Raw genomic sequence first — 12,821 nt, forward strand, 5'->3', positions numbered from 1 at the left:
GGATGATAATATCAAGATTCAAACATCAGTTGAATAGTGAAAGCTGACACACAGCCATCGAGATTGGATACAAACACACTGTGGAAGCCCATTAACTGGGTAATAGAGGACGAAAAGCAGCAAAGATCAAGACTGTTAGATTTTATATATATTCAGTTCTTTTGACTTTGTAATCTTGGTAATATATATAAACCAAGAGAGTAGCAAATATAAAGATAACTAAGAAAACTAAGTGAGCTTAGAAACAAACACAGAGAAATCTTTGTAAGCACTATCTTTAGCATTTCCTGTGTTCTTAGTTGTTCTATCTTGTAAAAGCAGCTGTGAGCATTTCTGCACACAGAGTTCTCTCGATATATTAATATATATCTCTGGTGGAATTGTTTAAATCCACCAGAAAGTTTTTAAAGACTCTTGTTTTTAATTACTCTTGTTTTGATTCATTAAAGTTTATATTCCGCATTGTGCTAATCAAAACAGATATATCTATAATCGAGTTGAACATTTTTATTTCAAGAAAAAGGTAAAGAATTCCATTCAACCCCCCTTCTGTAATTCTTGCTATATTGTTAAGGGACTAACAGGGCTCGGGCCCGGGTCTACTGAAGGCTGGGTTGGACTCTAGCTGAGAGGTGATTCAGCTCTTGGGTTGGACTATAACTGGGAGATGATCCTGCTCATGGGTTGAGCTTGGGCCCAGCTATCAATATGAACCCGATTCTCTTCATTTGCTTGTTCCGGGTCAGGGGTGTCTTGGTCCTCCAACTGAGATTGCCTCACCTAAGAGCTGGGTTGGGTGCTAGACAGGGTGCTCATACCCTATCACTGTGGAAATAGTTGGTTCACTTTGTATGATCTTCTTACTTATAATGGCTGCAGTTCTCCCCTGAATATGATGTTAGAATAGTAAAATAAGATCATGTAAAGGGCCAAAATTCCTCAGTGTTGGAACCTCCATCATGATAATAGTTTGACCCCCTCTTCGCATTTCCAAATCCAGGATACTAGATTCTCCTTTTATAATAATCTATGAAATTTGAGGGGGTTTGTTGAACTACATGATGAAGTCATATGATTTTTTTTCCAACTTGAATGTTTTTACTTGGATGTACACACAGACATCATCCAATCCCATCTGCATTATTCGAGGAATGCTCAACATCCTACTCACATCCATATTCAAAGTAATATTACCTTAGTAATATCTTCTCTAAATATTACCAATTTCAAGTTGTGGATACTTATAACTCATTTAACACTCCAATGAGTGGGACTTATGATGATATCTTCGTAAACAATGTTTCTCAACTCTTTGAGTGTTGTTTCCATAAAAATTTAGCGCACCATGTTTGGATCCATTAAATAACTTATATCATCATCTTTTTGAATTATTCTTCCTCTTTAGAACATGTTTAGATTAACATATCCTTTCATTTTTCTAAAGAATAAAGAAATGGTGCTTAAAGATTAAATGATATTTGATAATAATTTATCACTAAGATGGTGTTTGAAGATGTTCAAGAAGCTGTTAAGTATAACCAATGTGGATGAAAGAAAATTCAAATATATAAATTAGAAAATTAAATAATATAATCATAATGGATGGTGTGCAACCGATTTTTGTGGTTGAGAATCCTATATGGATAAATTGCAATCCAAATTCAATCCGGATAAGCTACAATCCTATTATCTTATTGAGAATCCAACAATATCTTGTTGAATAATCCAATAGTTCTGTCAATTTTTATAAATTTCACTCACTAGTTTCTGAAATTATGTTCGGAAATCTACTATGTTCGTTAGCCATTTTCATATCGAATTTTCATAGTTATTATGAGCATAATTCTACATATTGGATTTTGATTTTTTTGGCTTATATCGAAGTAAGACGTTAATATTTTAATATAGAACAAAAAAGTTCAAAATAAATTATGTAAAAGAATGTTTTATAGGCTCGTTAGCATGCCTCCACAAACTAGTTTATATGAAATTCAATCTTGTTAGTTAATTTTGTACCTCAAAATTACATAGCTCTACAATCAAATTATGATTTTTTGGATTATATCGAAATATGATAATAAAATATTAATATCCAATTAAAAAATAATATTTCGATTGAAATCACATTTTTATCCCTTCATAATGGCATTTCATACAATAATTTATGTAACAAATACTAGCTTTTTCAGTGGCCAAATACAAAAAAATTGAAAAAGAACTACAGTGCAAAACGCGGTTGCCAGTGGCGTTTTCTACTGAATTTTTTGTTTTTTCCGAAAACGCCATTCTCAATGGTGTTTCGGCTTAGTTGAAATGTCCATCCTCCCGGTCATACAATTTTTGTTAAGTTGAATAGATGTGTACTATAAATGTTATTTGAACTCAAATTTGTACTGTAAATATTTTGAAATCGCGAAACACCTTTAATAAAAAATTGACAATTGAGATTGTATGCAGGGAAAATAAACAGAAGGAATTTCCTTCCATAAATCATATGCAAGACTATACACTTGCAACAAGAATTTTAGTCTTACCCAGAAAATTTACCAACCTTATAATTTGGAATCGTCATTATCCATTTTAAAACCGATACACATGACATATAATATAGCTAATACTCACTAAGAGTAGAAAACTGAAAAAAAAATTGTCGGCTTTTTGGTTATAGAGTTCCAAACAATAATATTATTTTTCCATAATGCAAAGTGAAAGTAAGCCCTCACAAGAACCAAAATGAATCATATCTCTTGGCTTTACAAAAAAAATGCTATGACTGATCTTGGACCACTATCATACTTTCTTGGCATCTTTGTAACTCATACAAAATACACAATTGTTTCTATGTCAAAGTAAGTATGCACAAGAGATACTCGATCGCGCAAATATGAGCTCCTGTAAGCCTGCAAAGACTCTTGTTGACACTAAATCGAAACTTAGTACATTTGGGGGACCACCTATTGACGACCACACATTATATCGTCAACTGGCATGAGCCCTTAAATATTTCACAATTACTCGACCCGATATCTCTTATGCAAAACAACATATTTTCTTGTTTATGCACGACCCATGAGAGCCTCACTTTCGGGCTCCAAAACACATCTTGCATTACATTCGCGACACTATCCATTGTGTCATGATATTATCTTTCTCACCAGCTTCTAATTTTGTAACTGAGTCAGATGCAGATTGGGGAGGATGCCCTGATACTAGACGCTCTACTTCTTGGTATTGTATATTTCTTGGGGACAATCTTGTGTCCTGGTCTTCTAAATGACAAGAAACTTTGTCTAGCTCTATCATTGAAGCTGAATACCATAGTGTAGCAAATGTTGTTGCAAGTTGGTTACATAACTTGCTTCTGGAACTACATTGTCATTTACAACAAGCACCTATTGTTTATTGTGTGATAATGTCAGTGCAGTGTACATGTCCCATATGTTAGCGGGAATACACATAATATAGAATCAAACAAATAATATAAAATACACACACAATATATGACACAGAAAAACACACGTCCCAACTTGTATTATTAATACAAACAATTATCAATAATACAATCAATCACTCCAAACGGTATTCACTCAAGGGATACTTAAGTCAAATAATACTGAAGCATACATCCAAACAACAACATGACTGTGTATATATAGTCATCACAAACTTAGCCAACAAGACATACCTAATCCGATTACAATAATAATTATCTACCCATACAATTATTACCCATTCTCATTATAATAATAATTGTCAGCGCATACAATTATTACCCAACTCAATTATGATAATAATTGTCCACCCATACAATTATTACCCAATCCAATTATGTTTTCTATCACCAGGCCCATACTACCTATTGAGTTTAACCCCAACAATTGTCCCCTTCAACCCGGTATGATTTCATGCACAATCGAATTAACGGTCACCATCAAGCCATCAACGTCGATCCGCCAATACCTCCCCTCGAACAATAACCCCTCCTTCTAGTACAAAAGACTTCTCTTATCTTTTCGACATTTGAGTATCTCTAAATCTCCTTTAGTGACTTTCAACATACTGTTCTTCATCATAACAGTATATCCCAAATCAGCTAATTTACCCAACAAAATTAGATTTCGATTTAACTCCGGTATGTATCTTACTTGAGTTAACTTCTGAACACGACCATTGTGATGTTTCATTGTTACCTCACCAATGCCATAAACCTTTACCGGTTTACCGTTCGGTCCCTCACACTTTTTGTAGGACGAGAACCACTCCCTCCTACCACATATGTGATGAGAACATCCCGAGTCAAGCATCCATTCTTCTTTTGATCCCTTCCCTTCTTGAACCAAAAGAATATCTTCATCAGCTTCTACAAGCGAAACACTACTCCCTCCTCGATTTTTCTTCAACTCTCTCAAGTCTTCTCTTGCCTTTGGACACATAAATTATATATGACCCAATTTCTCACAATAAAAATACCTGATATTAGGGTTATGTTTCTTAACATACTTCTTTTCCGTGTCACGCGCACGTACCACGAATGCACTTCCATCAGATGTGTCACTTGATTCTTGTTTCATCAATCTTTCGGCCTCCAAAGGAATAACAATAGTCTCATCCAAATCTAACTTCGTTTTTGTTGGATATTTTAGTGTAATTGGATTGACTAGTTAATCAATATAATCATAATATTAAATTGAACAAGTCGGGAGAGTGCGGAGTGCACGCTTTGTTCGAGTTTATTGTGATTTTGGTATTATTGTTTATGAGACATGTCCATTGGCAGCAGTCACACCTGTTGAAATAAGATGTGTCTGTTAGTTTTAACCATGAATGTCAGACTGAGATGTGTCTATTGGCAAAAGACTGAGATGTGTCTGTTGGCAAAAGACATATCTGTTGACATCCATATATAGGTGTTGCATTGATCAAATTTAGGGGTTGGTTCATTTTCTTGAAATTCACAACAAAAACACATTCTCTCTTCTTGCAGAATTTCTGACTTTATCCGATCGATTTATTTGGGTGAACCACAAATAACTTCAATCTGAAAGTGTTCACACGACTTCAGAAAAATCCAAGTTACTACCATTTTTTCCAACATAGATTGAAGTTAATTTGTTTTCTGAAGATGACGAACGGAGAATCTGCAAAAGATATGACAGGGAAGTTTGCAAAACTGGACAAGTTTGAGTGTCAGGATTTTAGAAGATGGCAGAAGGAGATGCATTTTATGTTGACCACGCTGAAGGTTGTGTATGTTCAGAGTACCCCATACTAGAAGTGATTGAGAATGAAACTATTGAACAAACAAGGAAGCGCTACAAATGGGAAAATGATGATTACATCTGCCGCGGTCACATTTTGAACGGTATGTCTGATTCCCTTTTCGATGTATACCAAAATATTGATTCAGGGAAAGAATTGTGGGATTCTCTTGAATCCAAGTACATGGCAGAATATGCTTCTAGTAAGAAGTTTCTGGTCAGTAATTTTATGAACTATAAAATGGCCGATTCTAGACCGGTGATGGAACAATATAATGAATTATTAAGGATTATGGGACAGTTTGTTCAACACAATTTGAAGATGGATGAATCTATCTCTGTTTATGGTGTTATAGACAAACTGCCACCATCATGGAAGGATTTTAAACACACCTTGAAATATAATAAATATGATATGACACTGGTTGAACTTGGAAGTCACTTCAGAATTAAAGAGGCTTTGAGAACTCAAGAAATTGAGAATAATCCTAAGGGCAAGAACCAAGTCGGTGATTCTTCTGTAAATATGGTTGAAGATGGTGGACCTTATAAGAATTCTAAGAATTCTACAGAAGTTTAAAGGAAACTACAACTCTTCCAACAAAAAGCCTAAGATGGTATGTTGGAAGTGTGGTAAACCTGGACATTTCAAGAAGGATTGTCGGGTTGGTAAAGGCAAGCAGGAAAAGCAAAATACCGGTCCAAGTGGATCCAAGGATCCAGAAAAGCAACAAAGTCAGATTTTAATACAAAATTATAATTCTTGTCAGAATTATGTATCACTAATATTTGAGGCATTTTATGTGCAAGATGATAATGTTGCTTGGTGGATTAATTCAGGAGCAACGAGTCATGTATGTAAAGATCTTCGTTGGTTCATAGACTTTCAATCAATCGAAGATGGATCTATCTTAAAGATGGGAAATGTTGCAACTGAACCGATCAAAGGACTAGGAAATGTCAAGCTAGTTTTTACTTCTGGAAAATGTATTTTACTAAATAATGTGTTGTATGTTTCGGGGATTCGAAAGAATCTCTTGTCTAGTGTTGTATTAAATAATCATGGATTTAAACAAGTTTATGAAAGTGACAAGTATATCTTGTCAAAACATGGTAATTTTTTTGGCTTTGGCTATTTATGTAATGGTATGTTTATGTTGAATGTAAATACTCCATTTAATAAAGAATCTGCTTGTATGGCTTCTACTAGTACTAGCAATAGTTTGAATAAATCAGAATTATGGCATGCTAGACTAGGACATGTACATTATAAAAAAAATAAAGGATATGTCTAAAATGAGTCTCATACCTGCTATTGATTTAAACAATGAAAAATGTAAAATATGCATGTTGACAAAGATAAATAGAATGTGACGCCCTCAATCTCGGGGTTAGGAAATGAGGACCCACACACCTTTAATCTAATAATTAAATAAGCTTAAACCTCGATTAACTACTAACATGATCAAACATTATAAAGTATGAGACAAGATTACAACTACCAATCATAAAATATAATTTACAACCCCAAAATAATATTAAATAAACATAATCGATTCCGGCTTGGAACCGACAGATAACCCATTGTATCTTTACAACTCTCTGGCTAAGCGCTTGCTCACTCAAAAACACCACTACCTGCTCTGGCAACCGGAAGCCCTCAACACGATAGGGACCACCAGGTACACTCTTACGAGCAGTGTGCCTAAGCCTGACCATCTTCTTGCTTAACTGCCATGGTTAGATTAAAACAAAACATATGAGTATAAAACTCAGCAAGTAACTATAAAGGAGATCTACGATACAAAATCCACAATATACCATTACCGATCTCAGGGCATTCTACTTTATCATTTCTAGGTGGCAGATTTCCATCTTTTGGGTTAAGGAAGGGTTATGAAGGAAAAATGTAGGGCTTTCAAGGAACAAGGCTCAAAGTAGGGTGAAAGCCGACATTCATCACCAATCATTAAAGGATCAGAACAGATCTTTCAGAAAGGAAAGCGACAATATTTTCATTATATGGAATAAATTATATGATCAACAGATTAAAATCAGGGTTCACGAGCTTTAAGCTTCACAATATCATAATCAACTCTTTTCACAACAATATAAACCATTTTTCATTTTCAAAAAATCCATTACTGAATAGGAACTTTCAATTCCCCTTTTTCATTTTTAAAATAATCAATATAGAACCCTTGATTGGATCACTTTATCTTTCATTTCATTATAATACGGGTGATCAGTCCGTACCGACCTCCATCTGGTCTTTAAGGTACCAATCGGTATAATTTCAGCCTTAAACTGGACTAGCCCCGCTAGCCTCTTACCATGACTGGACTAGTCCCACTAGCCTCTTGCGTCCCAATCCAATCCATCAGGAATTCGTTTGAAAAACCTTGAGTTGGAGAAAGTAGGTTTTCTAAATTCATTTTATCATTACCAAGAATATGAAATCATTCAGACTCTTTCGAGTCGAAACTCATTCTTAAGTCAAATTTCAAGAAATCAAAGTTATGGAAGTGATTCAAAGACAAGCAATGAGCAATTCTAAGGATTCTGAATCAGGGATAATAAGGTACTTAAATTAGAAGGATCAATATCTGTTTCAAGGATCAATAGGAAATATGGTGATCAAGAAATAAGGTATCATTACAAGGGGTTTGTAAAGGTAATTATAGGGTTTATAACCGTTCATGTCTTAACAAATAACTTGAACAGAAAAGACAGGTTACCAAAGGGTTGAATCAATAAGCTTATCAATAACAGTTTAACAAGATCAACGACAGGGTATCTCAAATCATTAACAGGGGTTCATTATTTAAACAATCCCATACTCTACATGGTATGAACAATAACCTCTCTATAACCATTTTCACAAGTAATGAGAGTTACTTGCCTGAATTCGCTTTCCTGAAGGTTGAACTACTGCCACCTAGTATACCCTTTCCTTTCCTAGCCTGAATGCCCTCACGCTCCGAATCTACAATAAAAACCAAAACCTTAATCAGTTTCTCAACTCTCGTTCCCGGAACGATCACTCAATACGATGGCTCGATTATACTCTTGACTCAAATATACGAGTATAGCTTATACACATAAGCACATAGCACATCATATACTTTATTCTTAACTTTTACACCTTTATATACTCGACAATCGACTTATAAACATCCTTATCTCGACTCGAATTCAAATCATACTTTATATTAGTACACATAGCTCTTTATACTTGAAATTCTTATACGAATAAACAAACAACAAAACTTATAATAACGACCCCTAAAGTTATCTTTAAACCAACACGATAACCATTATTAACACAAATCAATCATTCCTTTCTTTTATACTTTAATTTGAACCAAACATAGCAAATTAGGCAAAAATCTCACATATAATCCCTAAATAATCTCCATGATCAATTCAAGCACTTAAATTAGAATTTGACCTTTTAAATGCTATGAACCATTCGGCTTTTCTATAAACATCTCCTAAATTCAAGCAATTTTTCATACCAAATCCATATAACATATAATCAATCAAATATTCACTTAATCCAACTTAATATTCTCATAAAAACAACTATATCATTCGAATTTTCAAGAACAACGACATGCATTTCAATTTTTGATCTCATACATAGCATGCAAGCATCTTTCCATGGTTTAATCCTAAATTCTAATGAATTCAACCAAGAACAACACACCAATTTACTTCTTCTTTCTTTATCAATAAAATTCGAACCAAGGCAACTTATAATCTCATATTTATATTCGAATTTCTTATTCCTAATTCTATTAAACACTCCATTCAACTTATCACTTTCAAACAACCATCAAACAATCATTTTTATCAACTATAATCAATTCATTCTTGATAAACCAAAGCCCTATGCGGCTTTTACATCAAATAAACACATGCATGGTCTAATTTAGCTTTAAATACATCTAGTCATTCAAATCAAATCATAATTTATAGACTTAAACTTCAACAACTCATTCCTATCAAGTAATTATCAACTTAACTCTTAAAAATCAAACCCTTTTCGAATTTCAAACAAACCAAGCATGTAAACACCAAAAATCAAGTTTTGTGAAATTGGAGTTTAGTTTTAGCATCACAACTCACCACCGGTTCACCGGAGTTCATCACCGGTGTAGGTGGTTTCTCGGTGGTGCCTCATTTCGAGGTTTCCAACCTTGAAACCTCCGATTTATGCACACACAAGGCACGTGCAAGACCCATTTAGCTTTAAAAATCATTTTTCAATCATAAAATCACCTCCTTAAGCACATACTGGAACATATATACATACATATACACGCATTAAAGCATGAACACACACATGCACATACTCAATCACATATGTATATGTAGAGGATGAAATTCTAGGAAGATTTCTTAGAAGATCAAGTGAATTAGGAGAGTATACCGAGAGAAAAGAAAGAAAGAGAGTAGAGTGCGAAACGGATAGAGATGAGAGTGAACGGGAGAGAAAAGAGAGAGATGAGAGGGAGTGGCCGGGTGGAAAAGAAGAGAAGGAGGAGAAAATGAGTTTATATATATGTTTAGAGGGTAGGGGTATTTTAGTAATTATCTAATCCCCTTTTCATGTTTGATTAATCCTTTCTTTTTACTTAAATAAGATAGAAATCGAATATGGAATATATCCATCTCGGAAAGTCAAAAATTATGGCGAATGACAATTTTAAGATGTAGATCTCGAAATTAACTTTCCAAACATTACTCATAATAAACTTTTGAGCGAACGGTTGATTTTATATAATTTTCGCAAGTTTGTGCTAATAATAGCATTTTATCACATACAAATCAATCTAAAATGCAACGACCAGCAAATAAATCCGTCCATCATTTTAAATAAGTCTCTAGAACTATTATGAAGATAACAGAACAAATCCCATGCCTTTATCTTACTCAAATAATTTTATAAAAATACGCGAAGGTTAAATAAACCTTATTTAAATCAATTAATTCCTTTAAATCCATAAAAATGTCAACAGATCACGTAATCATGCATACAGACAAGTAAGCACACATACGAACACATCTCAACTCATGTCTGATCATAAAATTTGTCCTTCTTTAATCTTTATTTTTTTCTACAAGTACCGGGTCACGTTCAGCCTGACGGCCCGACACTCAGCGTTTCAATTACGCTTCTCATTATCGACCGACACGTCACTAGGACACAATACTTTACTTAAACATTTAATTTCAGATAATAACACATAGTTCACATTTTAAATATCTTAACCTCTTTTTAGAACGGGTTCCGTTCTTCCTGGCGGCCCGACAACACAGCTTAACTCCTAAGCTGACTCTTTAAATTGGAACACTTCTATTTACGCTCCTAGATTCTAATATACAGTAAAGATAATTAATCAACACTTAATCACATAATTATAATCACTTCACATAAATCCCACTTTATTCACTTAATTACGTCGCAAAATTCTCAGTCGTCACAAGAATGCCCTTTAAAGATGCTAATAGGGTGTCTGATGTATTAGAATTAATACATAGTGATTTATGTGATTTTCATTCTACACCATCATTAGGAAATAAAAAGTATGTAGTTACTTTTATTGATGATGCTTCTAGATATTGTTATGTATATTTGTTGCATGCAAAGGATGAAGCTGTTGAATTCTTTAAAATATAAAAAGAAGAAGTAGAGCTACATCAGAGTACCATGATTAAAAATCTACGTACTGATAGAGGAGGAGAGTATTATGATCCGGTATATTTTCGATCTACTGGTATAATATATCAAACCACGGCTCCTTATACACCACAACAAAATGGTGTGGCAGAAAGAAATAATAGGACTTGAAAGAAATGGTTAATTCCTTGTTATCCTACTCGGGTTTGAGTGAGGGTTTTTAGGGTGAGACTATGTTAACATCCTGTTATTTATTGAATCGAATTCCTAGTAAGAGAAATAAGACCCCTTATGAACTTTAGTACAAAGAGTCACCAAAATTGAATTTTCTGAGAGTTTGGGGATATAGAGCAGTTATAAGACTCACTGAACAAAAAAAGAAGAAACTTGGGTGAACGAGGTATAGATTGTATTTTTGTTGGTTATGCTGAGCATTCCATCGCATATAGATTTTATGTGTTAGAATCAAATGACTATGTGTCTGTGAACTCGATTATTGAGTCAAGAGATATTATATTTGATGAAAACAGATTTACGTCTATGCCTAGGCCAAGGGACATGCTTCAGAATTCTTATAGTAAGAACTCAGTTTCTACTGAAGATGTTCATGGACCGTATGAACCAAGGAGGAGCACTAGAGCTAGAAAAGTGAAGTCTTTTGGAGATGACTTTCATCTTTATCTAGTTGAAGGTTCTAGAGATGAAATTGAATATCAATACCAATATTGTTTTATTATTGAGGATGATCCAAAAACTTTTAGTGAAGCTATGACATCAAGGGATGTTGCATTCTGGAAAGAAGCTATCCAGGATGAGATGGATTCTATCATGAATAATAATACATGGGAATTGAGTGATCTGCCCCCTGGCTGTAAAGCATTGGGAAACATATGGATCTTCAAAAAGAAAATGAAGGTGGATGGTACAATAGATAAGTTTAAAGCTAGATTGGTTATCCAAGGCTTTAGATAAAAAGAAGGGATTGATTATTTTGATACTTATACTCCTGTTGCTAGGACTTCCACTATTAGGTTGTTAATAGCACTTGCTGCTATACACAACCTTGTCATTCATCAAATGGATGTGAAAACTACATTCTTGAATGGTGAATTAGATGAAGAGATTTATATGAAACAACCCGAAGGGTTTGTTATGCCTGGTTATGAGAACAAGGTGTGTAAGTTGAAGAAATCACTTTATGGTTTAAAACAAGTACCGAAGGATTGGCATGATAAATTTGATAATGTGGTCTTGTCTAATGGTTATTTTCTTAACCAAGCAGACAAGTGTGTATATTGTAAATTTGATGTTTCGGGTTAAGGAGTTATAATTTGTTTATATGTGGATGACATGTTGATTTTTGGTACTGACCAAAATCAAGTTAATAAAACAAAAGGGTTCTTGTCATCTAATTTTGATATGAAAGACATGGGGGAGGCTGAGGTGATTCTTGGTATAAAGATCAAGCGTGAGAACAATGGTATTTCAATTTCTCAATCTCATTTTATTGATAAGATTTTGAAAATATTTAACTTAAGGATTGTTCTCCTGTTAGAACTCCTCTTGATCCTAGTATTAAACTCCTACCTAATAAGGGTGTGGCAGTATCTCAACTTGAATACTCAAGGGCTATTGGTAGTCTTATGTATGCCATGATAAGCACTAGGCCGGATATTGCCTATGTTGTTGGAATGCTTAGTAGGTATACAAGCAAACCAAGTTCACAGCATTGGAAAGCCTTATGTCGAGTGTTCAAGTACTTTAAGGGACCATGGATTATGGTTTGATATATACTGGATTTCCTTCGGTTATTGAAGGTCATTCATATGCAAGTTGGATTTCCAATAAGGAAGATCATTCTTCCACAAGTGGCTGGG

Source organism: Apium graveolens, chromosome 1, assembly GCF_009905375.1.
Source record: "Apium graveolens cultivar Ventura chromosome 1, ASM990537v1, whole genome shotgun sequence".
Taxonomy (NCBI): Eukaryota; Viridiplantae; Streptophyta; class Magnoliopsida; order Apiales; family Apiaceae; genus Apium; species Apium graveolens.